Source organism: Schistocerca piceifrons, chromosome 8, assembly GCF_021461385.2.
Source record: "Schistocerca piceifrons isolate TAMUIC-IGC-003096 chromosome 8, iqSchPice1.1, whole genome shotgun sequence".
Lineage (NCBI taxonomy): Eukaryota > Metazoa > Arthropoda > Insecta > Orthoptera > Acrididae > Schistocerca > Schistocerca piceifrons.
Window position 1 is genome coordinate 332,700,694 of NC_060145.1, and position 24,648 is coordinate 332,725,341.

The window sequence follows — 24,648 nt, forward strand, 5'->3', positions numbered from 1 at the left end:
CTAGACAACGAACAGGCGCTGTTTTATCACGAGCACCATTTTGCGGTGCATTCACCTGGCCACTGAACACGTCTCTTCCTCTCACTTACTGAAACGTAATGAAACAGCGTAGTACTCAGAACATGTGAGAGATGCGCAGGCGCAGTCATATGACACTAAGACAAGCAGCAGAAACTCTCACCGTCTGCGGGCGGGCGTTATTTCGCAGACATGATGAAAAGTAAGCCAGGATGGCTTTCCTTGAAAGTCAACAAAAGGGGGCGTAGGATATCGTGGACTTACAGGTGTACGGCAAGGGTGCCGCTGTTGATAGCCAAAGGGATGTTGCTAGGAAAAGAAATGACACCCCAGTTCCATCACTCCTAGTTGTCGGGCCGCATGACGGGTGACAGTCAGGCTGGTGTCCCACTACTATCTGGGGCGTCTCCAGACATATCTCTCCTGGTCGTTGGGGCTAGTTCGAAGCGGGATTCATCACTGAACACAATTCTGCTTAAGTCAATGAGACTCCAGACCGAAGACGTGGCTGGAGACGTCCCAGACATCGATGGGATACCTGACGCCCACCATTTGACCCTGCTACCAGGAGTGATGGTCTGGTGTGCCATTTCATAGCAGGACCCCAAGCTATCATGGGTTACATTTGAGCAAGTTAACGATCCCCCTCCAACGAGAATTTTTACAGCTTCTTTTCGTGATTGCCAAATCCTACCTTGGCTATCAAAATCGCCGATTCTGTCCCCATTTGAGAACGATTGGGGCATTATAGCCTCGGTTCTCCAATCATCTTGAGATTTTGACGATCTAACACGCCAGTTGGACAGAATTTGACACGATATCTCTCAGGAGGACATTCAACAACCCACATCAGTCAATGCCAAGCCGAAAAGTGTCTGCACAAGGGCCAGGGGTGGATTAATGCGTTACTGATTTGCTCAATTTGTGAAGCCTATTCTCTTGAATAAATCATCCAGCTGTTCTGAAACTGTAATAATTTGTTTGTCTGTACATGTACATCACATCTGCTGATTTCCGTCCCATTCGGATAATTCCTTCGTGGTGCGTCTTTTGTATTTCCTCTAGCATCTGTAGATCTGCAACGGAAGCCTGGGACATCATCCGAATTAAAGTTTGACCAATCACAGAGGTATAGCTCCAGTGCTTATTTCTAAATTGTATTAATTTATTTTGCGTTGGAGAGGATTGTTATAATTAAACTTTCGCTACTTGAGAGGGCCCCCTCTAGAAAAAAGGGATCACAGGACAATGAAACTTTGTAGAACATTTGTAAGGACATGAAGAGAAATAACGAATTCACCATTGAAAGAAACACATTCTAATTTGCACATGTGAGGGTTGAAATCTGGTGAGCCTGGTTGCTACGCAATTTGGAACCATCGGTCAGTGATTCCGTTTGTTTTTGGGAGAGGCCGGCCAGTTGCTCGACAAACTGTTGAAGATACTGTTGCCATGGTTGAGAATGTTGGACGCAATGTGAGATCTTCAAGCAGTGCATCAGCTGTGTCACGACAGTCGAACATTCCATCGTCCATGGTTAAAAAAGTTCTGCAAGCAATTGTGAAACGTTATCCGCACAAACTTCATATTACTAACCAACTTTTCCCACATGACGCAGACATTCGAGTAGACTTTGATCTCACGTTTCTTGCAAGAGCTGAAGTTTACATGTAGCCCTGGAACGTTTTGTGTGGTGATGAAACATACTTTTACCCTAAATAGGGCAGTAAACACTTGCAGCGGTGGCATTTGGGGACCGTCGCCACCAACAAACGTTCATTAAGTTCACCCGCGTAATGAACACGTCACTGTGTGGTGTGGCTTCACAGCACGCTTCATGATTGTTCCATTTTGCTTTGAGGAACTCACACCCCAAGGAAAAAGGACATGCAACGTGAATGGCACTCGTTACTCTGATTTGCTTCGTCAACGTGTTACCCTGCTCTACGAAGAGACGTGCTTTGGAGTCAACTGTTTTGATACACGATGGAGGTCCACCTCACAATGCTCGGAGGTCACTCGGTTACTCCGTAACACATTTGGAGAAGACCGAGTCATTGGCCGATCGTTCTGAACTCCATAGCGGCCAAGATCATCAGATTTGAACCCTCTCATGTGGAAATTAAAATGTGTTTCTTTCAGTTGTTTGTTCTTTATTCGTTTTCCTTGTGTCTTTACAAATGTTTCCACAAAGTTTAATTGCCCTCGATGACTCGTTTTTCATGGGGGCAAACTTTAGTATCAAAAGTTTAATTATAACGATTCTGTAGTTCAACATAGCAAATGAATAAATAGTTCTGGCGCATCGCAATATAAACAAAATATGTGTAGACAGTTAATAAAATAAACAAGAAGATGAAGCTGTATGTTCAGCTTTGTAGCTATTCAATTGCTTTATAGCCGTCCCATGCAGTTCTTCCAGGAATACATCGCAAGCACGTGAGGGACAGTCCTGTACGATACGTGGCACTGTCTGCATCACTTTGCTGTTGTATTCACAATTTGGAGAGCCTCGTCATAGCTAGCTGTGGAGGATGGAAGTGTATCTTCCTGTCCATTGGATGCGACTGAGTCTGAGCCAGATGGTGTGAGGGAGGCTGTAGCCCGGGAGCTGAACAGTCAAGTTTTCGACTCGCTAGAGTGAAGATGAACACTTCCAGCCTCTGGATTGAAAGCGTTGTCCAGCATGCTAGTATCGGTTCTCCAGGCTGGTCACCGAGATTTCAGACGGAATATAAAAGATCGTTGCTTTATATGTTGTGCAGGGGGAGAGAGAGAGAGAGAGAGAGAGAGAGAGAGAGGCTGGGTCTTCTGCAATCGTGTGCACAAGCGAGCGAGTACTTGCTGTCTTGTTATGTAAATGCTTAGCACAGGGAACCTCTCAATTGGCGCAGGTAGAAGTGTATCGGGTGCAAGCCGCACGGCCTGTCAACGCTGAACGTCCAGAAGGTAGGTGTCAGAACTCTTATGACTAATCAGTACGTAGATGATAAACGAAGAGGATACCGTCGTTCTCAGAATTTGTGCGTTTTGCAATAATTTTTTGCGATTGTTTTTCGAAAGAATAGTCGCGGTACGTTCGTAATCCGCCTAAGCCAATCACCAGACACTTCTGAGTGCTGAGACACTGTAATATCTTATATCTCAGTATTGTCTTTGGGTAGTACTTTTCGTATTTGCTGCTTACATGGAATGCTGCAACTTCTATCTTCAGTTAATTTGATTTGTGCTTTTCATAGACAGCTGCCAGAAACGATGTTTTTTTTTATTTTTTTTACTTCCATATTTATTTAATAAAGTAACGTGTTTCGAAGAACGGACCCCTTCCTCATACTACAACGGTAATAGAATTTTTTTTTACAAAATACAGAAGGGTGTCAGAGATGTTCTTCACAGACTCAGAATGTGCTGTGACCATCCTGCGCAGAAAGTGAAGGATGACCTAACATGAGGGAATAATCACTTTGTTTTTTGGTTTGCTGTTCACTTATTTTTTAGAGCTCCGTACCTCAGCTGGTAACAATGTAACTCCTATAGAGTCGTTTTGTTGTCCGTCTATCTGCTTGTCTGTCCGTCTGACAGCAGAACGGTATACGTATCAAGATGAAATTGGTCACATACTAAGCTCTATTGTCCCTTGGTGATGTAAAACATTTAAGCAACTAAGTCAGTGCAATGAAAACATACAACTATGTACGTCACATATTTACATATTGCCAAAATCACTCATCAAAATCTATAGAGTGCGTGTGTATTACACCTGGGACCTAGAAACGACGGAGAGGCTTCGTCCCGCCTTAGCCCTCAGTGGTTCACAAGCCCCACATCAGTCCACCCACCCCACCGCCGGCCCACACCGAACCCAGGGTTATTGTGCGATGGAGAACGGCTCATTCCAGACGAGTGTACCCCAAATGTTTGCGTGGCAGAGTAATTGTGGTGTACGCGTACGTGGAGACAATGTTTGCGCCGCAATCGCCGACATAGTGTAACCGAGGCGCTATATGGGGAAGCAGCCCGCATTCGCCGAAGCAGGTGGAAAACCACCTTAAAAACCATCGACAGGCTGGCCAGCACACCGGACCTCGACACTAATCCGTCGGGCGGATTCGTGCCGGGGACCGATAGGCCTTCGCGCTGGAAGCAGCGCGTTAGACCGCGCGGCTAGCTGGCCGGGCTATCTATAGGGTATTACCCGTTGACCTAGAATCACAAAATTTAGCAATAAGCGTTGTTTTACAGTACAGCTAAGGGAAAAAATTGGAAAATTGTTAAGTCGTAGGTACAGTCATCAACCGTCAAAGGCATAATCGAAAACTATATCTGCATGTAAACAGAGAATGAAATTTGTAGTCATGTATACATACATTCATGTTGTGGTGTGTTCCGTTACCTTTTTGCTATGGCTCCTTGGATGTTGTTAACCACTGTCTAGGTGTAAACTTGCAAAGGCCACTAAAAACACGCCATCGAAATCAACTATACTGTGCAGTAGAAACAAGATGGCAGTCGAAACAAAGCCTGTTTCGATTTGTTTATCAACGTTTGGATCCTCGTATTACCTGTCGTTAGCAACATTTTCTGCACACTTTGGTGACGACTATGTTGTTCTACCAAGAAGCGACGGAATAATCAGTTAACATGACGTAATTAATAGTCGAGTTACATTGAGGTGACAAAAGTAATGGGATACCTCCTAATATCGTGTCGGACCGTGTTGTGCCCGGCGTAGTGCAACAACTCGACGTGGGATGGACTCAACAAGTCATTGGAAGTCCTCTGCAGAAATATTGAGCCATGCTGCATCTAAAGCCGTCCACAACTGCAAAAGTGTTGCCGGTGCATGATTTTGTGCACGAACTGACCTGTCGAATATGTTCCATAAATGTTCTGTGGGATTCATGTCGGGCGATCTGGGTGGCCAAAGCAATGGCTCAAACTGTTCAGCATGTTCTTCAAACCAATCGCGAGCCACTGTGGCCCGGGGCATTGCCATCCATACAAATTCCATCGTTTTTTGGGAACAGTAGCCGAACATCCCGAGAACCCAGTCCATTCCGTGTAAATATAGCCCGCACCATCATGGAGGCACCACCAGCTTGCATAATACGTTGTTGACAACTTGAGTCCATGGCTTCGAGGTGTCTGCGCAACACTCGAACCACACCGTCAGATCTTACAAACTGACACTGGGACTCATCTGATAGGCAACGGATATCCACTCGTCTAGGGTGCAACCGATACGGTGACGAGCCCAGGAGACCCGCTGCAGGCGATGTCGTGCTGTTAGCAAAGGTGTCGGTCATGTGCTGCCGTAGCCCATTAACGTCAGATTTCGCGCCGCACTGTCCTAACGGATACTTCCGTCATACTTTTTTTTTTCACCGCTTGGCTTGTCTGTTAGCACTGACTACTCTACGAAACGCCGCTGCTCTATGTCGTTAAATGAAGGCCGTCGGCCACTCTTGTCCGTGGTAAGAGCTACCGTGTGAAGTTTGGTATTCCAGGCACAGTTTCGACACTGTCGATCTGTGTATACAGCATACCCTAAAGATTTCCGAAATGGAATGTCCCACGCGTTTAGCTCCACCTACCGTTCCGTGTTCAAATTCTGTTAATTCCCGTCGTGCGGCCATAATTATGCCAGAAAGCTTTTCATATGAATCACCTGAGTACAAATGACAGCTCCGTCAATGCACTGTCCTTTTATACCTTGTGTACGCGTTACTACTGCATCTATATGTGTGCATATCGCTATTGTGAAGGGAGACGAAAATTTAATAGTCATGAGTGACTGGAATTCAAGTGTAGGAAAAGGGAGAGAAGGAAACATAGTAGGTGAATATGGATTGGGGGACAGAAATGAAAGAGGAAGCCGCCTGGTCGAATTTTGCACAGAGCACAACATAATCATAACTAACACTTGGTTTAAGAATCATGAAAGAAGGTTGTATACATGGAAGAACCCTGGAGATACTAAAAGGTATCAGATAGATTATATAATGGTAAGACAGAGATTTAGGAACCAGGTTTTAAATTGTAAGACATTTCCAGGGGCAGATGTGGACTCTGACCACAATCTATTGGTTATGACCTGTAGATTAAAACTGAAGAAACTGCAAAAAGGTGGGAATTTAAGGAGATGGGACCTGGATAAACTAAAAGAACCAGAGGTTGTACAGAGATTCAGGGAGAGCATAAGGGAGCAATTGACAGGAATGGGGGAAATAAATACAGTAGAAGAAGAATGGGTAGCTTTGAGGGATGAAGTAGTGAAGGCAGCAGAGGATCAAGTAGGTAAAAAGACGAGGGCTAGTAGAAATCCTTGGGTAACAGAAGAAATATTGAATTTAATTGATGAAAGGAGAAAATATAAAAATGCAGTAAGTGAAACAGGCAAAAAGGAATACAAACGTCTCAAAAATGAGATCGTCAGGAAGTGCAAAATGGCTAAGCAGGGATGGCTAGAGGACAAATGTAAGGATGTAGAGGCCTATCTCACTAGGGGTAAGATAGATACCGCCTACAGGAAAATTAAAGAGACCTTTGGAGATAAGAGAACGACTTGTATGAATATCAAGAGCTCAGATGGAAACCCAGTTCTAAGCAAAGAAGGGAAAGCAGAAAGGTGGAAGGAGTATATAGAGGGTCTATACAAGGGCGATGTACTTGAGGACAATATTATGGAAATGGAAGAGGATGTAGATGAAGATGAAATGGGAGATATGATACTGCGTGAAGAGTTTGACAGAGCACTGAAAGACCTGAGTCGAAACAAGACCCCCGGAGTAGACAATATTCCATTGGAACTACTGACGGCCGTGGGAGAGCCAGTCCTTACAAAACTCTACCATCTGGTGAGCAAGATGTATGAAACAGGCGAAATACCCTCAGACTTCAAGAAGAATATAATAATTCCAATCCCAAAGAAAGCAGGTGTTGACAGATGTGAAAATTACCGAACTATCAGCTTAATAAGTCACAGCTGCAAAATACTAACACGAATTCTTTACAGACGAATGGAAAAACTAGTAGAAGCCAACCTCGGGGAAGATCAGTTTGGATTCCGTAGAAACACTGGAACACGTGAGGCAATACTGACCTTACGACTTATGTTAGAAGAAAGATTAAGGAAAGGCAAACCTACGTTTCTAGCATTTGTAGACTTAGAGAAAGCTTTTGACAATGTTGACTGGAATACTCTCTTTCAAATTGTAAAGGTGGCAGGGGTAAAATACAGGGAGCGAAAAGCTATTTACAATTTGTACAGAAAGCAGATGGCAGTTATAAGAGTCGAGGGACATGAAAGGGAAGCAGTGGTTGGGAAGGGAGTAAGACAGGGTTGTAGCCTCTCCCCGATGTTGTTCAATCTGTATATTGAGCAAGCAGTAAAGGAAACAAAAGAAAAATTCGGAGTAGGTATTAAAATTCATGGAGAAGAAATAAAAACTTTGAGGTTCGCCGATGACATTGTAATTCTGTCAGAGACAGCAAAGGACTTGGAAGAGCAGTTGAACGGAATGGACAGTGTCTTGAAAGGAGGATATAAGATGAACATCAACAAAAGCAAAACAAGGATAATGGAATGTAGTCTAATTAAGTCGGGTGATGCTGATGGAATTAGATTAGGAAATGAGGCACTTAAAGTAGTAAAGGAGTTTTGCTATTTGGGGAGCAAAATAACTGATGATGGTCGAAGTAGAGAGGATATAAAATGTAGGCTGGCAATGGCAAGGAAAGCGTTTCTGAAGAAGAGAAATTTGTTAACATCCAGTATTGATTTAAGTGTCAGGAAGTCATTTCTGAAAGTATTCGTATGGAGTGTAGCCATGTATGGAAGTGAAACATGGACGATAAATAGTTTGGACAAGAAGAGAATAGAAGCTTTCGAAATGTGGTGCTACAGAAGAATGCTGAAGATTAGATGGGTAGATCACATAACTAATGAGGAAGTATTGAATAGGATTGGGGAGAAGAGAAGTTTGTGGCACAACTTGACCAGAAGAAGGGATCGGTTGGTAGGACATGTTCTGAGGCATCAAGGGATCACCAATTTAGTATTGGAGGGCAGCGTGGAGGGTAAAAATCGTAGAGGGAGACCAAGAGATGAATACACTAAGCAGATTCAGAAGGATGTAGGTTGCAGTAGGTACTGGGAGATGAAAAAGCTTGCACAGGATAGAGTAGCATGGAGAGCTGCATCAAACCAGTCTCAGGACTGAAGACCACAACAACAACATCGCTATCCCGTGACTTTTGTCACCTCAGGGTATTTTTTTGACACATGTTCCAGATCCAAATGTGGCATGCCGTTGTACTAATGTCAATTTGTCCTTAGGCGTCCTTTCTCTGATAAAGAGATGTCTGTCGTAATTTGTGTGCATTTCTTGTAAAAAAAATCAAGAATTCTACGGAGTAGAATTGAAGAATCTTCAATCAGTAATCACTCTCTGCTGTCATGAAGTTTACAAACTATTAACAGGGAAGCCACTGTACTTGTAAGAAAATCTCTCTGGTGGTCAGTTGGGAAAAATTGCGATTGAACGCAGAGGAGAACAAAGTTGCCCCTGCGCGGCCCTGACGGGCGCGCCCGGCCGGCGGCCCCACACGCGGCACGCCACGCCACGCCACGGCACGGCAGCAGCAGCAGCAGCAGCAGCAGCTATAGTATAGCGTGCTCGCCCGCCTGTCGCCGCAGGACATGGCGCTGGGCCGGTCGATGGCCAGATCGCTATCTGCCCGCCTGCGCTCAGCTGGTGCGGCAGTCGCCACCGGCCACTGGAACACTCGCACCACCTCCCTCGCAACCGGCAGGCGCTAGCTGCAGGTTTACGTCATCAGCTCGCTGGCTCTGCCACCTTCCACAAACCAGATCTGGGTATTTGTAGCTTTGAATCCGAATTTATTGCGTAAGGTGGACTTGTAAATAATGGAAGATACGCTGTCATAATGCATACCATGTAGACTGATGGAACGAAAGTCTCAACACAAAAAAATCGTTAATGAAATTACTTAATAACTAGTGCAACTGCCAGAGTGTTGATGCGACATGTAAACGTGCACTGTGTTGTACAGGTATCGGATGTCAGTTCCTGGGAAGGAGTACCATGAATGTTGCACTTGATCTGTCAGTACAGGGACGGTTAATGCCGTTTGTGGATGAGGCTGTAGTTGTCTCTCAGCGATATCCCATATGTGCTCGATTGGAGACAGATCTGGTGATCCTGTGGCCCAAATACATGTCGACATACTGCAGAGCACGTTGGGTTACAACAGCGGTATGTGGGCGAGCATTATCCTTTTGGAAAATACCCCCTGGAATGCTAATCATGAGTGCCAACACAACAAGCCGAGTCACCGGACTGACGTACAAGTCTGCAGTCACGTTGTGTGGGATAACCACGAGAGTGTCCCTGCTGTCATGCGAAATCGCACCCCAGGCCATAGCTCCAGGAGTACGTCTAGTGCGTCTAGGATACAGACAGGTTGGCTGCAGGCCCTCAACTGGCCTCCTTGCAACCAACACTGGGACTGAGGCAGAGACAGCTTTCATCAGAAAACACAACAGATCTCCACCCTGTCCTCCAGTGAGCTCTCGTTTGACACCAATGAAGTTGCAAATGGGGGTGGTTTGGTGTCAGTGGAATGCAAGGTTTCTGGATTGGAAGTGTCCTTGAAGTAACAGATTTGTAACAGTTCGTTGTGTATCTATGGTGCCAACTGCTGTTCAAACCGCTGCTACAGAATTGCCGTACGATGTGCCAGAGCCATACCCCGAAAACGGTGGTCTTCCTTGTCAGTAGTGCCCCGTGGCCGTCCTGAGCGACCGTAGATCCTCATGACCACCCGTGCCAGCAGTCGTGTACAGTGGCTACATTCCTGCCAAGTCTTTCTGCAGTATCGCAGAACGAACATTCAGCTTCTCATAGCCCCATTTCACGATCTCGTTAAAACGCCGTGAAGCGTTGATAATGGCGAGTTTGTCGCCTTAAGAAATTCTTGACTAACATAAAATCACATCAGTCTCAAAGGCAACTAACGCTGCATGGGGGCTTAATTATTATTTTAATGCAAATATTTTTTAATTTTACGTAACTGTATGTCCGATTACGTAGTCTCGTAAACGGTTGGCCCTGACTAGTTTTTGTACGCAATCTGACTGCATAGAACAACAACAAAGAATGAAATGAAAATTTCCGATAACACAATTAATTAATTAAGTCCCCAGCAACTATAAAACCTACGAAACCAAAACACAAGTGTAATTGTTCTGTGTGTGGGAGTGTGATTCAACGTACACATCTGGCACGGTTCTTCTTCAACAAGACAAGAAATTTTAAATACCATTTATACTGAAGTAATTAAAAGAAAACAGAAATACTATAACTGCGCAAGAAAACCAGAATTACACTCTAATACAAGAACACAAACCAGATGCTTTGTTGACTGAACCTGTAATGACGCATTATTCAGGACATTGAAATAATGAGAAAAAAAAGAAAAGGAGTTTGTTACCTTCATATATATTGACGAAAAGCACTCTGATCATTACAACATCTCCATTAGAACAACATCTGCTGTCTAGCCCATCAAACAACTGCATAAAACATGGAACAAGCACTCTCCACTACGACTTCTCGACAAGAACTTTTCACTACGACATCTCGACAAGAACTTATCACTACGACATCTCAGCAAGCACTGCCTACTACGAGTTCTCGACAAGCACTCTCCACTAGCACATCTCAGCAAACACTAACTACTGCCCTATCTCGACAAGAACTGACTACTACGAGTCCTCGACAAGCACTGACTACCACGAGTTCTCAACAAGCACTGCCAGTGGAGGCGACGGAATAAAACTCTTTGGCGCAATCTCTGGCGCTGTGGCTCAGTGTAGCCACCTTTCAACGCTCACGGCCGTTTCTGCGTATACTTAAAGCAAACCTTATTTGCTTCCTCATTGTGGCGCTACTAACCCCACTCCTACGCGACTGGCACGAAATTCTAATGGACATGTTTTAGATATTGAAAGACGTCTGTCAATTTTCGTTTATGGCGTACAACTCCTTCTTGGCATGAATGCTTACCAAATAATTGACTATGTGATTTATATGGCACTGACATGGTTACAAGCGTGGGAGAGTGACAGGGCAGAAGTTCGGTCATATGTTCGTGCATTTAACAATCAACGACTTGGAGGACATATTCAATTTTCTCAGTCGTTTTTTATACCGAGATGAGATGCAGTGAAAACATACAAGGCCAAGTCAAGCTGAAGCAATCTATAAAATAAGCTGTTCTGTACATTAAATTGGCACTAATGTCACACCCTCCTCTGTATAAGTCCTTCGTTTGTGTCAAGAACACGGAAGTGGAGTCATTACTATTAATTGATAGAGATGTCAACATACTAAAATTAACAAGAATTTTAATCTAATGCAGTAACTACCAGAAGCGCATCTCACTCCAGAAAAGCGATGTAACATATTGCCACAGAATCGTTATCTGCGCATGTATCAAACAACTGAGACAATTTAGTATGTCCTCCAAGTTGTTGCTTTTACAACATAAATGAATGGGATGCGATAGCTTTTTTTTTTTTTTGTCATCAGTCTACTGACTGGTTTGATGCGGCCCGCCACGAATTCGTTTCCTGTGCTAACCTCTTCATCTCAGAGTACCACTTGCAACCTACGTCCTCAATTATTTGCTTGACGTATTCCAATCTCTGTCTTCCTCTACTGTTTTTGCCCTCTACAGCTCCCTCTAGTACCATGGAAGTCATTCCCTCATGTCTTAGCAGATCTCCTATCATCCTGTCCCTTCTCCTTATCAGTGTTTTCCACATATTCCTTTCCTCTCCGATTCTGCGTAGAACCTCCTCATTCCTTACCTTATCAGTCCACCTAATTTTCAACATTCGTCTATAGCACCACATCTCAAATGCTTCGATTCTCTTCTGTTCCGGTTTTCCCACAGTCCATGTTTCACTACCATACAATGCTGTACTCCAGACGTACATCCTCAGAAATTTCTTCCTCAAATTAAGGCCGGTATTTGATATTAGTAGACTTCTCTTGGCCAGAAATGCCTTTTTTGCCATAGCGAGTCTGCTTTTGTTGTCCACCTTGCTCCGTCCGTCATTGGTTATTTTACTGCCTAGGTAGCAGAATTCCTTAACTTCATTGACTTCGTGACCATCAATCCTGATGTTAAGTTTCTCGCTGTTCTCATTTCTACTACTTCTCACTACCTTCGTCTTTCTCCGATTTACTCTCAAACCATACCGTGTACTCATTAGACTGTTCATTTCGTTCAGCAGATCATTTAATTCTTCTTCACTTTCACTCAGGATAGCAATGTCATCAGCGAATCGTATCATTGATATCCTTTCACCTTGTATTTTAATTCCACTCCTGAACCTTTCTTTTATTTCCATCATTGCTTCCTCGATGTACAGATTGAAGAGTAGGGGCGAAAGGCTACAGCCTTGTCTTACACCCTTCTTAATACGAGCACTTCGTTCTTGATCGTCCACTCTTATTATGCCCTCTTGGTTGTTGTACATATTGTATATGACCCGTCTCTCCCTATAGCTTACCCCTACTTTTTCAGAATCTCGAACTGCTTGCACCATTTTATATTGTCGAACGCTTTTTCCAGGTCAAAAAATCCTATGAATGTGTCTTGATTTTTCTTTAGCCTTGCTTCCATTATTAGCCGTAACGTCAGAATTGCCTCTCTCGTCCCTTTACTTTTCCTAAAGCCAAACTGGTCGTCACCTAGCGCATTCTCAATTTTCTTTTCCATTCTTCTGTATATTATTCTTGTAAGCAGCTTCGATGCATGAGCTGTTAAGCTGATTGTGCGATAATTCTCGCACTTGTCAGCTCTTGCCGTCTTCGGAATTGTGTGGATGATGCTTTTCGGAAAGTCAGATGGTATATCGCCAGACTCATATATTCTACACGCCAACGTGAATAGTCGTTTTGTTGCCACTTCCCCCAATGATTTTAGAAATTCTGATGGAATGTTATCGACTCGTGTTTCTTCTTCTATCACATCAGACAAATCTTCACTCTCATAGAGGCTTTCAATGTATTCTTTCCACCTATCTGCTCTCTCCTCTGCATTTAACAGTGGAATTCCCGTTGCACTCTTAATGTTACCACCGTTGCTTTTAATGTCACCAAAGGTTGTTTTGACTTTCCTGTATGCTGAGTCTGTCTTTCCGACAGTCATATCTTTTTCGATGTTTTCACATTTTTCCTGCAGCCATTTCGTCTTAGCTTCCCTGCACTTCCTATTTATTTCATTCCTCAGCGACTTGTATTTCTGTATTCCTGATTTTCCCGGAACATGTTTGTACTTCCTCCTTTCATCAATCAACTGAAGTATTTCTTCTGTTACCCATGGTTTCTTCGCAGCTACCTTCTTTGTACCTATGTTTTCCTTCCCAACTTCTGTGATGGCCCTTTTTAGAGATGTCCATTCCTCTTCAACTGTACTGCCTACTGCGCTATTCCTTATTGCTATAGCGTTGGAGAACTTCAAACGTATCTCGTCATTCCTTAGTACTTCCGTATCCCACTTCTTTGCATATTGATTCTTCCTGACTAATGTCTTGAACTTCAGCCTACTCTTCATCACTACTATATTGTGATCTGAGTCTATATCTGCTCCTGGGTACGCCTTACAATCCAGTATCTGATTTCGGAATCTCTGTCTGACCATGATGTAATCTAATTGAAATCTTCCCGTATCTCCCGGCCTTCTCCAAGTATACCTCTTCCTCTTGTGATTCTTGAACGGGGTATTCGCTATTACTAGCTGAAACTTGTTACAGAACTCAATTAGTCTTTCTCCTCTTTCATTCCTTGTCCCAAGCCCATATTCTCCTGTAACCTTTTCTTCTACTCCTTCCCCTACAACTGCATTCCAATCGCCCATGACTATTAGATTTTCGTCCTCCTTTACATACTGATTACCCTTTCAATATCCTCATACACTTTCTCTATCTGTTCATCTTCAACTTGCGACGTCGGCATGTATACCTGAACTATCGTTGTCGGTGTTGGTCTGCTATCGATTCTGATTAGAACAACTCGGTCACTGAACTGTTCACAGTAACACACCCTCTGCCCTACCTTCCTATTCATAACGAATCCTACACCTGTTATACCATTTTCTGCTGCTGTTGATATTACCCGATACTCATCTGACCAGAAATCCTTGTCTTCCTTCCACTTCACTTCACTGACCCCTACTATATCTAGATTGAGCCTTTGCTTATTAGATGAATATCAGTATTCACTGTTACCAGCTGACTGTTGCAGTACTGCCGTGCCTATTATCAAATTATCTGTTCGTGACATTCTCTTACGGGAATCGGCAACGCGCCGCGAGTAATGTGTATAATGGGCGGGGGCACTACGAATGTAGTGCGGGACAATACGTTGAGAATGTGGGTTTCGCGGGAGGCGTGCCAGAGATAAATCCCTGCAGTCGCGCTATCCTCTGTGTCCTCGGTGGCTCAGAGGGATAGAGCTTCTGCCATGTAAGCAGGAGATCCCGGGTTCGAGTCCCGGTCGGGGCACACATTTTCATCTGTCCCCGTTGACGTATGTCAACGCCTGTAAGCAACTAAGGGTGTTCATTTCATTGTAATTCTCTAGTCATGTGAAGAACTGCCTTCTGCACACTCTCGTCCGACAGGAATCGCCGACCCTTCAAGACGTTTTTTTTATGGAACCGAAGGCGTGATAATCGCAGGAAAGAGATCAGGACTACAGGGCGAGTCTCGAGTCTCCCACTTGAGTTGGCGTAACTTATGCGTTACGACATTTGCGGTTTGCGGACGTGCGATATCATGAAGCAGCAGCACAGAACTTGGTCCAACATTCCACAACGGTAGGTTTCGACCGGCGACATGCTGCCCCATACACATTATTCATTTCCCTGTGAATGTCTGCCAGTGTTTGTCCTGCTGCAGCGAAGACAAGTATAACAGCACCTCGCTCCTTTATGGTCGCATTTTGTAATAACGTTGCCATAGTTCACATATTCGCATTGACCCGTCTCGGAAAGACACGTATAGCACACTAATCCATTGCCTACAAGTCGGTGCTTATATACTGTATCAGAGTCGCGCTACGTTGCTTATATCCTACAGCAACGCCCTCAAATGGAACTTTTTGATTGCTCCTTGCATTAGCATTCTATCTTACAGTCTTTGCCCTATCAGTATTTATTATTATCATTATTCATGTATGGGCCCAATAGGATCAGGCGATGTACATTCACTCAATGTCCCTTTTGATGGCTGACCTTCCTTCGTGTCCAAATTTGTTTCATCCTTTTAGAATGAAGTCTTTCTTTCATCAGACCACGGTGTTCCACCCGTTTTCTAATTTCTCTCTAACCAACTTTCCTATCAAATATCTTTTTTCTCAATGTTTTTTTATCTGTAAAGTCTGTCTGAGTTATGCCGACTACTTTAAGATCCTCCTTAATTGCAGTGATCTATTTAATTGGGTCGGTTTTGGCCTTACTTCTGTTTTCGTAGAATTCTACCATTTTTTTGCCAACCTAGTGAGTGCCATTCTTTAAAGGTGCCCATAAAATTTAAGTCTTCGTTTTCTCATGTCACCATGTATGTCTATGTATTCTGTTTCTTTATTACTTCTCACACTATATTTTTTCTCATCAGTAATTTTGGGCCTAATATTTTCCTAATAATCTTTCTTTCTTTCTTTCTTTCTTTTGAATTTCCTCTGTATCCCACTTTCAATTTAAAATTAAAGTTTCTGCTCCATAAACAGATTCAGGTTTGATTACAGTGCTATAATGCCTAAGTTTGCTGCATTTAAAAAGTGATTTTTTATTACAGATATTCTGTGTTAATCTGAATGCAGTTCCCATTTCTTTTGACAACGAAGTTCGTTTGCAGCTTTTTCCAGGCCGTTTTTTTGATGATTTCCCCCAAGTATTTAAACCGAGAAACACTTTTTTGTTTTTCCATATTTTGTGTTCAAAAACTTTGGTGCTTATTTGATGCGTGCCATATATTCCGTTTTTTCGAATGATATTTGTGGTCCTACTTTTTCCGCAACTTCTTTAAGAATTTCAATTTGTTTTTGAGCTGTGGTAATATCCGTTTTTCAAATTGCCAGATCATCTGTACAGGCGAGGCAATCTACTCTAATATTACTTCTACCTAACTTGATTGATTGATCTATATTTTGACTCGACTTTTGCTCTCGCCATTCTGTCATTACCTTTTCCAAAACACAGTTAAACAGTGACGGGGAGAGTCCATCTCCCTATCTAACAGCCGTCTTTTAAATGAAATGGTTCAGAAATTTCCCCCATGAATTTGACTTTAGAACTAGTGTCGGTTAACGTTTCCTTACTCAGTGTTAGACAATAAAACTCTAACACATCGTCAGCTCCCCCGTTGCGACAGTTATCAGCACACGGTGCCCTCCTGTACAAGCGTACAGCTCCGTACACCAACGTTCTGGTGGCTCATTTTCTCTGGACGGCTCGGCGTTTGGCTTCGTCTGCCACCAGAGTAACCAGAGTGAGCCAGTACGGTACGAGATTGCTTTGAAGCAAAAATGGTTTGATTTATGCTGGAGCATTATGAAATACATTGAGGGTATCGTATTTCTGTGACGCGACGCGACGCGACGCGAGAGTATTTCCGAGAACACTCTGCAGACATCAGACCACTTTCTCGCCTTTTAGTAGATTAAATCAAATGCATTGTTCAATCCGTAGACCGACAGCAAGGTACCTGTTAAGGTGGAATATTTCAGGAAAGAAAAATACACACTGCATATAGGAATGCTTAAATTTAGCATTCGCTGCCTAGGTCGTAAGTGACGTATTTCGTAAGGATATGGGACAAACGCATTTTAGTTTAGAAGTTAATACAGTAATGGTTATAAACGTCAATGCCTAGGATGCTGTCGGAAAACATCAACAATAGAAAACAATTTTACTGGGTTTATTGCACAGATGTGCACACGTCGAACATTACACAGATCTCAGATTGTCCGATATTATTGATATTGCAAATGCAAGTTGCTTCAGAAAGTAATTCGTCGGTAAAGAAGCTGGCCACTAATAAATCCTTTAGGCAACTCGTAAACTGAAATCTGTCTCATTTATTACTCTGATTTATTACTCTAATTCACATTTTCTCACCTTGTGGTAATCTTTTCATCTCTGCGTAGTTAACTATCACAGTCAACTACCCAGTTACCTTTTTTTCTATATTCTCATCTTGGCATGCCTTCACAGTGTTTCCTTCTATTGCTCCCTCCAGCGCCAGGTTATTCCTCGCACGCGTAGCATATGTCCCACTAACTGTCGCTTCTTCTTTGAAGTATCTTCCACAGACTGCTGGCCTTAAGCTACTCTTTTTAGTACTTCTTCATTTCGTTTTCTGTCTACATACTTAATTTTTAACATTATATGACAGCACTGCATTTCAGACTTTTCTTCCTCGATTTCGCATCAATACATTATATCTGCAGAGCTCTTTTATTGAAGAAAGCTTTGCTTCCTTTGTAGTTATTTACGATATCTCCTCTACTTCTGCCACCTGCTTTCGTACATATGAGAATTTTTTCCCTCCTTCCAGTAGTGTGCCTTTTTCAATTTTTGTTGTTAATCAAGTCGTTAATCCTCTCGTTACTGCCCTTCTTCAGCTTCGTTTTGCATTGTTTATCCTTGAGTTGTACACCGTGATTGCGTAGTACTAGTAGCTACGTTTTTATACATATAATTGGTAGGAGGTTACTGTGCCTTCCTTTATGGTGGACACCGACACAGCACATCTGAGATTAAGTCGAAAGAGTTTTGCGCGTCTTGGGCTCTACTCTTAAGTTACCATCGATCGGCATGACTGACAAAGCCTTCGCGAAGAGTGATGTTACACGCTGCTACGGATGTGTGATAATTAAGTTGCTCATTAGTGCGATCCTCCATTACTTGAGCACGTGGGGAAGGATATGTCCTTAGGGAGTTGATCATTAGCCCGATTATAACCGTATAAGGTCGAAAATGAACCATGACTTCACCTGTGTAGTATGGGCGTCTGTGATGTACTTCTCAACAATGATACGATAAAGCTATTGTCACCGATACTGTCCGACAGAACAGTTCGTTGCATGACATATGACATAACTGTTCTCAATTACATAAACTTTATGCTCTGCGCAGCCACAGCTGTGGAAATACGTCTTGATAAATGAAGAACCGCAACAGCTGTTAAATTACGCTTTATTCAGACGACCGGTTTCGCAGCATATAGCTGCATCCTCAAGAATACAAGCGAGTAGAAAAAAAAGAGTGGGAAATGGTGGAAATGATATTGCCCAACTTAAAGAAGGAAGTAGTAAATAACGGAAAAAAGTACTCACAGTCAGTTCATATATAACCCGGACCCGAATTAAATGAACGACCCAACATTCTCAGTCAGGTCAAAATAAAAAGTCCGTCGAAAGATCGGTAGTCAGACAACAAAATCGGCAGAACGATGTAGTTGACCACCACAAATAGCAGGTAAAAGCCAAAAGAACTGATAGTGTGTAAATTTCGGAGTTTGAAAATGTGGAATTAAAATGAAGATAATTAATAAGGTAGAAATATAATTAGATAAACTCACAGATGGGAGAGCTGCATAAAACGGAATAGACTCGGGTGGCAGTGGCAAAGAAAAGATCAGGCGACAACCACAATAGAATAGGAAACGTAAATAAAAATTTCAGCAGTAATAACCAATGAAGACAGGAAGTAACTATTACCGATCTTGTTATTCACACCTCTAACCAACCTCTAACATACAAAATGGTTGTATTCAGGTTTTTGATTTATTGTATGTATAACGTCCTCTGTCCAAGGATAATACGCGAATATGGACTAATTCAATATGTATGGTGGATAGAAACACAGTTTGAAAAGCTTATAAGGGTGCTGCAGGAAGGCTATGCTGAGAAATAATGGTTAAGAAAAAAATTCGATGTCTTGGGCAATTTCAGAGTTATTTATGATTGAAATTAGCCAATCACGTCGCCGCGCGAGCAAATTCAAGCAGTATGCCAGAGGCGGTGACACCAGAAGTGTTCTTCCTTTGGTTTCCTCAGACTGAACAAACCTAGCATTGTCTAACTTAGCTTAAATTTATCACTTCCGAAATGGCACGTTATAATAAGTAATGAGTACTGCAATAAGTTGTAACTCACTGACTTAGAAATGTCTATGCATTACCACATTTAGTGCGTGAAAGTGCATGAATCTGATTCGCTGACTTCAATGCTAAGTAACTCAGAAACGGCGCAACGTATCGATTTTTTTTCTTAACAATTATTTCTCAACACACATTTTCCTGCAACAACCTTACAAGTTTATAGCGTACAGCAATGGCTGTGATGCTAATTTTGTGAATAATATTAACAAAGGTTTTTTAAAATAGGTTTCGTGGCTCTAGGCGAGTTGATATAATCCTGGTGAATGCAGAACATAAGGCTTGGGATAAAGGTATACGTCATACGTTTCCATATTTCGGTAAAATCTCGGAGAAGATAGGCTCCAACCTTGGCGCTAAAAATATAGAGACCGCCTATTTCATACCTAATAATATTGGTAGCAGATATAGACACACAATGTAGCACCAGCCAGAAATACTGTGCCACAGTATTGCATCCGATGCGACAGCTGTCCCATTGGATACATTGCCCGAATGGAAAGGGATTCCGACATGAGAATTTAACCAATTCAGAATCAGCTTTGAGGACAGACCTCCGTGAACAAGGGAATTCCATTACTAATCTGTTGAATAATTTAAAAATTTTACACCGCGAAAATAAATGTCGAATCCTACATATTTTGGAACAAATTGAGGTAATACGTTGTAAGTATCGATTCCCACAACACACAGAATGGTCAAACTGAATTGAGACATCTAAATTTTCTTACGATTTTTGATTGAATAAATAGTGTTACTTAATTTTATTCATATTTTTGTTATTAAAATACTGTTTTTTATATATTTTCGCCCTGTTTTCTATGCCTTTAGTTCCTGTAATCCCCGCCTACCCCCCACTAACATTTAGTTCACTCCTCTCCTATTATCCAATTACCGTTCTATTTTTCTCCACCCACTATCTTCCTGTGATCCCTTTTACATCTCTCACTTCTTTAAGAGTTTTCATCGTTAACGTGATTATTATTGGCTCCATGTAATGTCTTTTATATTCTATAAGGATTATTCATATTCCAGATATTCTTATATTTAGCCATCTTTGTATTAACCAGCTAAGTAAGGACGCCACCTATCTTTCTCTGCCGCATTGTACATTTAGCAGTTATTGCTTCTGACTCGCTCACGTCGTGCCGCATGTTATCTAGTCTGCGCGCCCTGGCCTATCCGGTCGGTTCCTTGCCGCCGCCGGTTCTCACCTGTCTTTGTTCAGCTGTGTGACTGACTTTTACATTCTGGTAAGTTCTTTAATGTAATGTTTCAATGTCATTTGCTTGGTCCGTTTCTGTGTATCTGCTCTCCATATATCTGCTCTCCGCGCAATCTGTATTTATCGGCTATTAATGCTCAATTTTTATACTTTAGGCTTTCAATTTGGCGGTTCTAGGCGCTCAGTCTGGAACCGCGCTACTGCTACGGACGCAGGTTCGAATCCTGCCTCAGGCATGGATGTGTGTGATGTCCTTAGGTTAGTTAGGTTTAAGTAGTTCTAAGTTCTAGGGGACTGATGACCACAGATTTTAAGTCCCATAGTGCTCAGAGCCATTTGAGCTTTCAATTTGATTGTGGCTGTTATCTGATCTCTTTCTCTCTCTGTCACCATTTCACCATATGCTACTGCCACCTGAGTCTATTCAGCATTATGCTGGTTTCCTAACGGCGTGTGTATCTAATTATTTTCCTGTCTTGTTAACTGACTTTCATTTTAATTCGACATTTTCAGATTTTGAATTTTAGATCCTATCAGTTCTCTTGGTTTTTATTGTAGAATTCCTTGTTATTTGGAGCGGTCGGTTCAATCGTTCTCCAGATTTTGTTATCTGGCAACCGTCATTTCGACGGATGTTTTATTTTGATTTGATTCAGAACGTTTGTTGGTGCATTGGGCCTGCATTTTGTATGAATTGACTGTGAGTACTTTTATGCATTATTTACTTCACCCTTTTTAAAGTTGGGGTACATGCAGTATTTTATATTACACTTTCCCCCTATTATTTCTACTCAGATATATGCCTGAGGACGAAGCTACAAGCTGCGAATCCCTTCATCTTAATAAAGCACCATTTAACAGCAGTTGCGGTTCTTCATTTTCAAGATGTCCTAAATTAGGTTTCTTGTAGTTTTCACTTCTGGCGATTACAGTAATAATTATTTCGGCAACATTACCTGTTTCCTTCCCCATCAGTACCGACATGATCTAATGTTGTGTCTTTTGCAACATTAACTAGAGGGGATGTTACGTGTAAGGAAGCGAAAAGGAGGAAACCTTTCAGCGCTCTGAAAATCTAATGTCGTCCGTTTTAACCAAAACTGAACTACCGTCTGGCAGTATGGCCGGCCGGAGTGGCCGAGCGGTTAAAGGCGCTACAGTCTGGAACCGCACGACCACTACGGTCGCAGGTTCGAATCCTGCCTCGGGCATGGATGTGTGTGATGTCCTTAGGTTAGTTAGGTTTAAGTAGTTCTAAGTTCTAGGGGACTTATGACCACAGCAGTTGAGTCCCATAGTGCTCAGAGCCATTTGAACCATTTTCTGGCAGTATGTATCAATGTGATGTCTCCATAGATTGTACCCACAGGGTGAGGAGGAAGTGGTGTCTGTGTGACCATTAAAGGCAGTGACGCAATTCGGGCAAATAAGATTGTATATTTTCCGGACTGGCAACAAAATATTTACCTGTTCTAATTGGGAGCGAATATTTGGCAAAGTGCAGTTGTTGACTGTAATAAGCCAATAGTACAATTGCCCACATTCAAGGATATTTCACTTCATTAAACCAGAGTGTGTTTTTTTTAACAAACAAGTTGTTAATTCATCAGTTGAAAATTTTCCTTAAAGACATATTATGTGTTCCCATGAGTGAAGGAGAAAGAGAGAGAGAGAGAGAGAGAGATGTGTGTCTTCTCAATCACTGGCGTCTGCGTCGTGTAGGAAGTGTCAGAGTCCAGTAGAGCTAACGATCGGTGCTAAGCCTTATACTGGCCGTTCACGCACTTAGAGCTTCTGATGTAATGTGCGGCATTTAATGTTCACGAGGGGAGAATTACCTCCACAGTTTACGCGATCGGCAGATGAAGTGTAGCCCCGCAGACTGCTGAAACAGGCCGTTAAGACGCCGACTTGCTTCGGTGTCGCTCCTCGTTGCTCTCATTCTTCCCTCTCTCTATCGTCCCACAACGATACTGCCTTCACAACAGTACAAGATAGTGATTCTCTAAAAACAATTTTCAAGTGATGGTTCCGTTAACCAGAGAAACTTGATGGCCAATACTAGAGCACCCTTTGCCTCCCATTTCAGTACAAAATATTCGTTTGTTTACGTGTATGTAAATCTGTGATGCACAATAAATCTCAGATTTGAACTCTTCTTGCTACTATGTTTGTGGTACGGCCCTTCCTGTTCACTCCATTCCCTTTATTGACATTCATTAATTATTGTATCAATTCGCTGCTTGAATCGTTGTTGTGAGGAATCTCGAACTCATTGCTTTCAGGTCTGGAATATCTTCCTTGTCGAAGGAACTGGTGGGCAGGATAGGTTTACGGCCATACCGTATTCGTCTCCTGAACTCTCAATGTACTTCTCTTTCCCTTTTGGTGATCAACATGGAATACTAGCGGCAAAGAGTGAGCCAGCGGCGTCCCAGCAAAATGTACGTCATCTGACCGATATGACGTTATGAAAAACTCCGTATTTCCGTACCTTCTCATCTCAGAGATCCACAGAATTCTGTGGGACAGACAGGTGCCGTCAGTGCCATCTACAAATGGAGAAATTCGTGTGCTACAGCTCATTGGACGTAAGTGTATAATCTGAAAACTCCTGAATTGATGCAGAATAATATTCAAACATCTCTGTGTATTCCATTTTCAGTGAGTACTGGACACGAACTGACTTCGAAATTGCCAGCGTGTAGTCTGGCCAATTTTCATATGCCTTTGTGCCAAACGTTAAATCTTTAAGTTATACAGGTATTGTATATGATACTTATACCTTCCTGCAATCTTTGAGAATGTTTAAGCCGGGCTAGAAGACAACGATTCTACTCAAAGCGGGCGTAACAGAAAATGGAGTATATTTGTAAGTTTCTCTTCGAAACGACAAGCGAGGAAAAATTAGACCACTGTTAACTATTTATTGGATGTTCAGTATATGTTATTAACAAGAGAAAGCGATCAGAAAAACAGTCCACTACACAGTTTGAGGGATTAAAGTTGTATCATCCTTCACTCACAAGGAAAGTATTCAACCTCAAACGGCTGATGCCAAAAGGGGGGGGGGGCGGGGGGAGATTTTAAAATCCGGAGATGTGTCACTTCGCCCATCGGTTAGGGTTATTTACTCTATATTTGTGAGCTGTATATGTTTGGGCCTTAAAGAAGCTAACTGCAGAAGTAGCGGGTAAAGCTTAGTCACTACCAGCAGGAGGGAAATGAGGTAAATGAGGTAGTATTGCGCAAAAGGCTAACCAAATGCGTGTATTGCATAACATGTTAACATACACCGCCGAACAAAAAAGGTGAATCACCCAAAGACATGGTAAGGATTTCAATGTAACCTCGCACATGTACACCTCATCGCGGGAGATGTAAATGGTTAGAGTTGCAGTTCTCTGTGACAGGTAGAACGGCCAGCAGAGTTCGTTAGTATTGTTCCTGTGTAGTGTTGTTTCCACGCCCAGCACGGTATACTAGCAAAGCACATCTTGACGGTATACCGGGTTATGTTTATCGTACCTAAGCAGGAAAGCTACCTAAGCAGGAAAGCTATAGGACAAGATCAGGATCTTGTGATCGAAGACAAATTTGCTTTTAACAAAATTTTTGTTTAGTCTAAAATTGAACAAGCTATGTGCCTTGGGCAGAATTCTTAGTTTGTTACTTTAAATGAAACTGTGGTGCATTGCAATTGATCTGCTCTTAGCAGAAATTTACATGTTCAGAAATGAACATAACAAACGTAAACAGTGAAATACAGTCAATTCGATTTCGAATTAGGTTACCAAATTTGTTGAGATTACAGGTGCATTTTCACCCATGTGCCTTGCGGCTAGTTGCAAGCCACAGAGGTGTAAACGCACGTTAACACTGTACGAGGTTCCCTATGGAAGGAAGACTGCATGGAAGCTATAAGACCAAGGTATCCTTAACTGTGCAGCTCGCTAATACAAGACTAGAGAACCTAAATTGAAACTAGAATTAAGTCAGGAACTTAGGGTGCACGAATTAAGTCAGGAACTTAGGGTGAACATACAAAATACAAGGTGAACATTAATAAAACCGAAAAACCCCTGGGGCCATCTGAAAGGCGTCGGGATGTAGTTGGTTTTGTGAGGGTCCTTCTTTTGGTGTAGCC

General features: G+C 42.5%; 1 protein-coding gene and 1 non-coding gene across 2 annotated transcripts in view; both read left to right on the forward strand.

Annotated features, from left to right (window-relative positions):
• The window catches only part of LOC124712327, a 1,282,739-nt gene that overhangs the window by 954,643 nt on the left and 303,448 nt on the right, over positions 1-24,648 (forward strand). The window lies entirely within an intron of this gene.
• Positions 14,544-14,617, forward strand: Trnat-ugu. The gene has a single exon. It is a non-coding gene; the product is annotated as a tRNA-Thr (tRNA).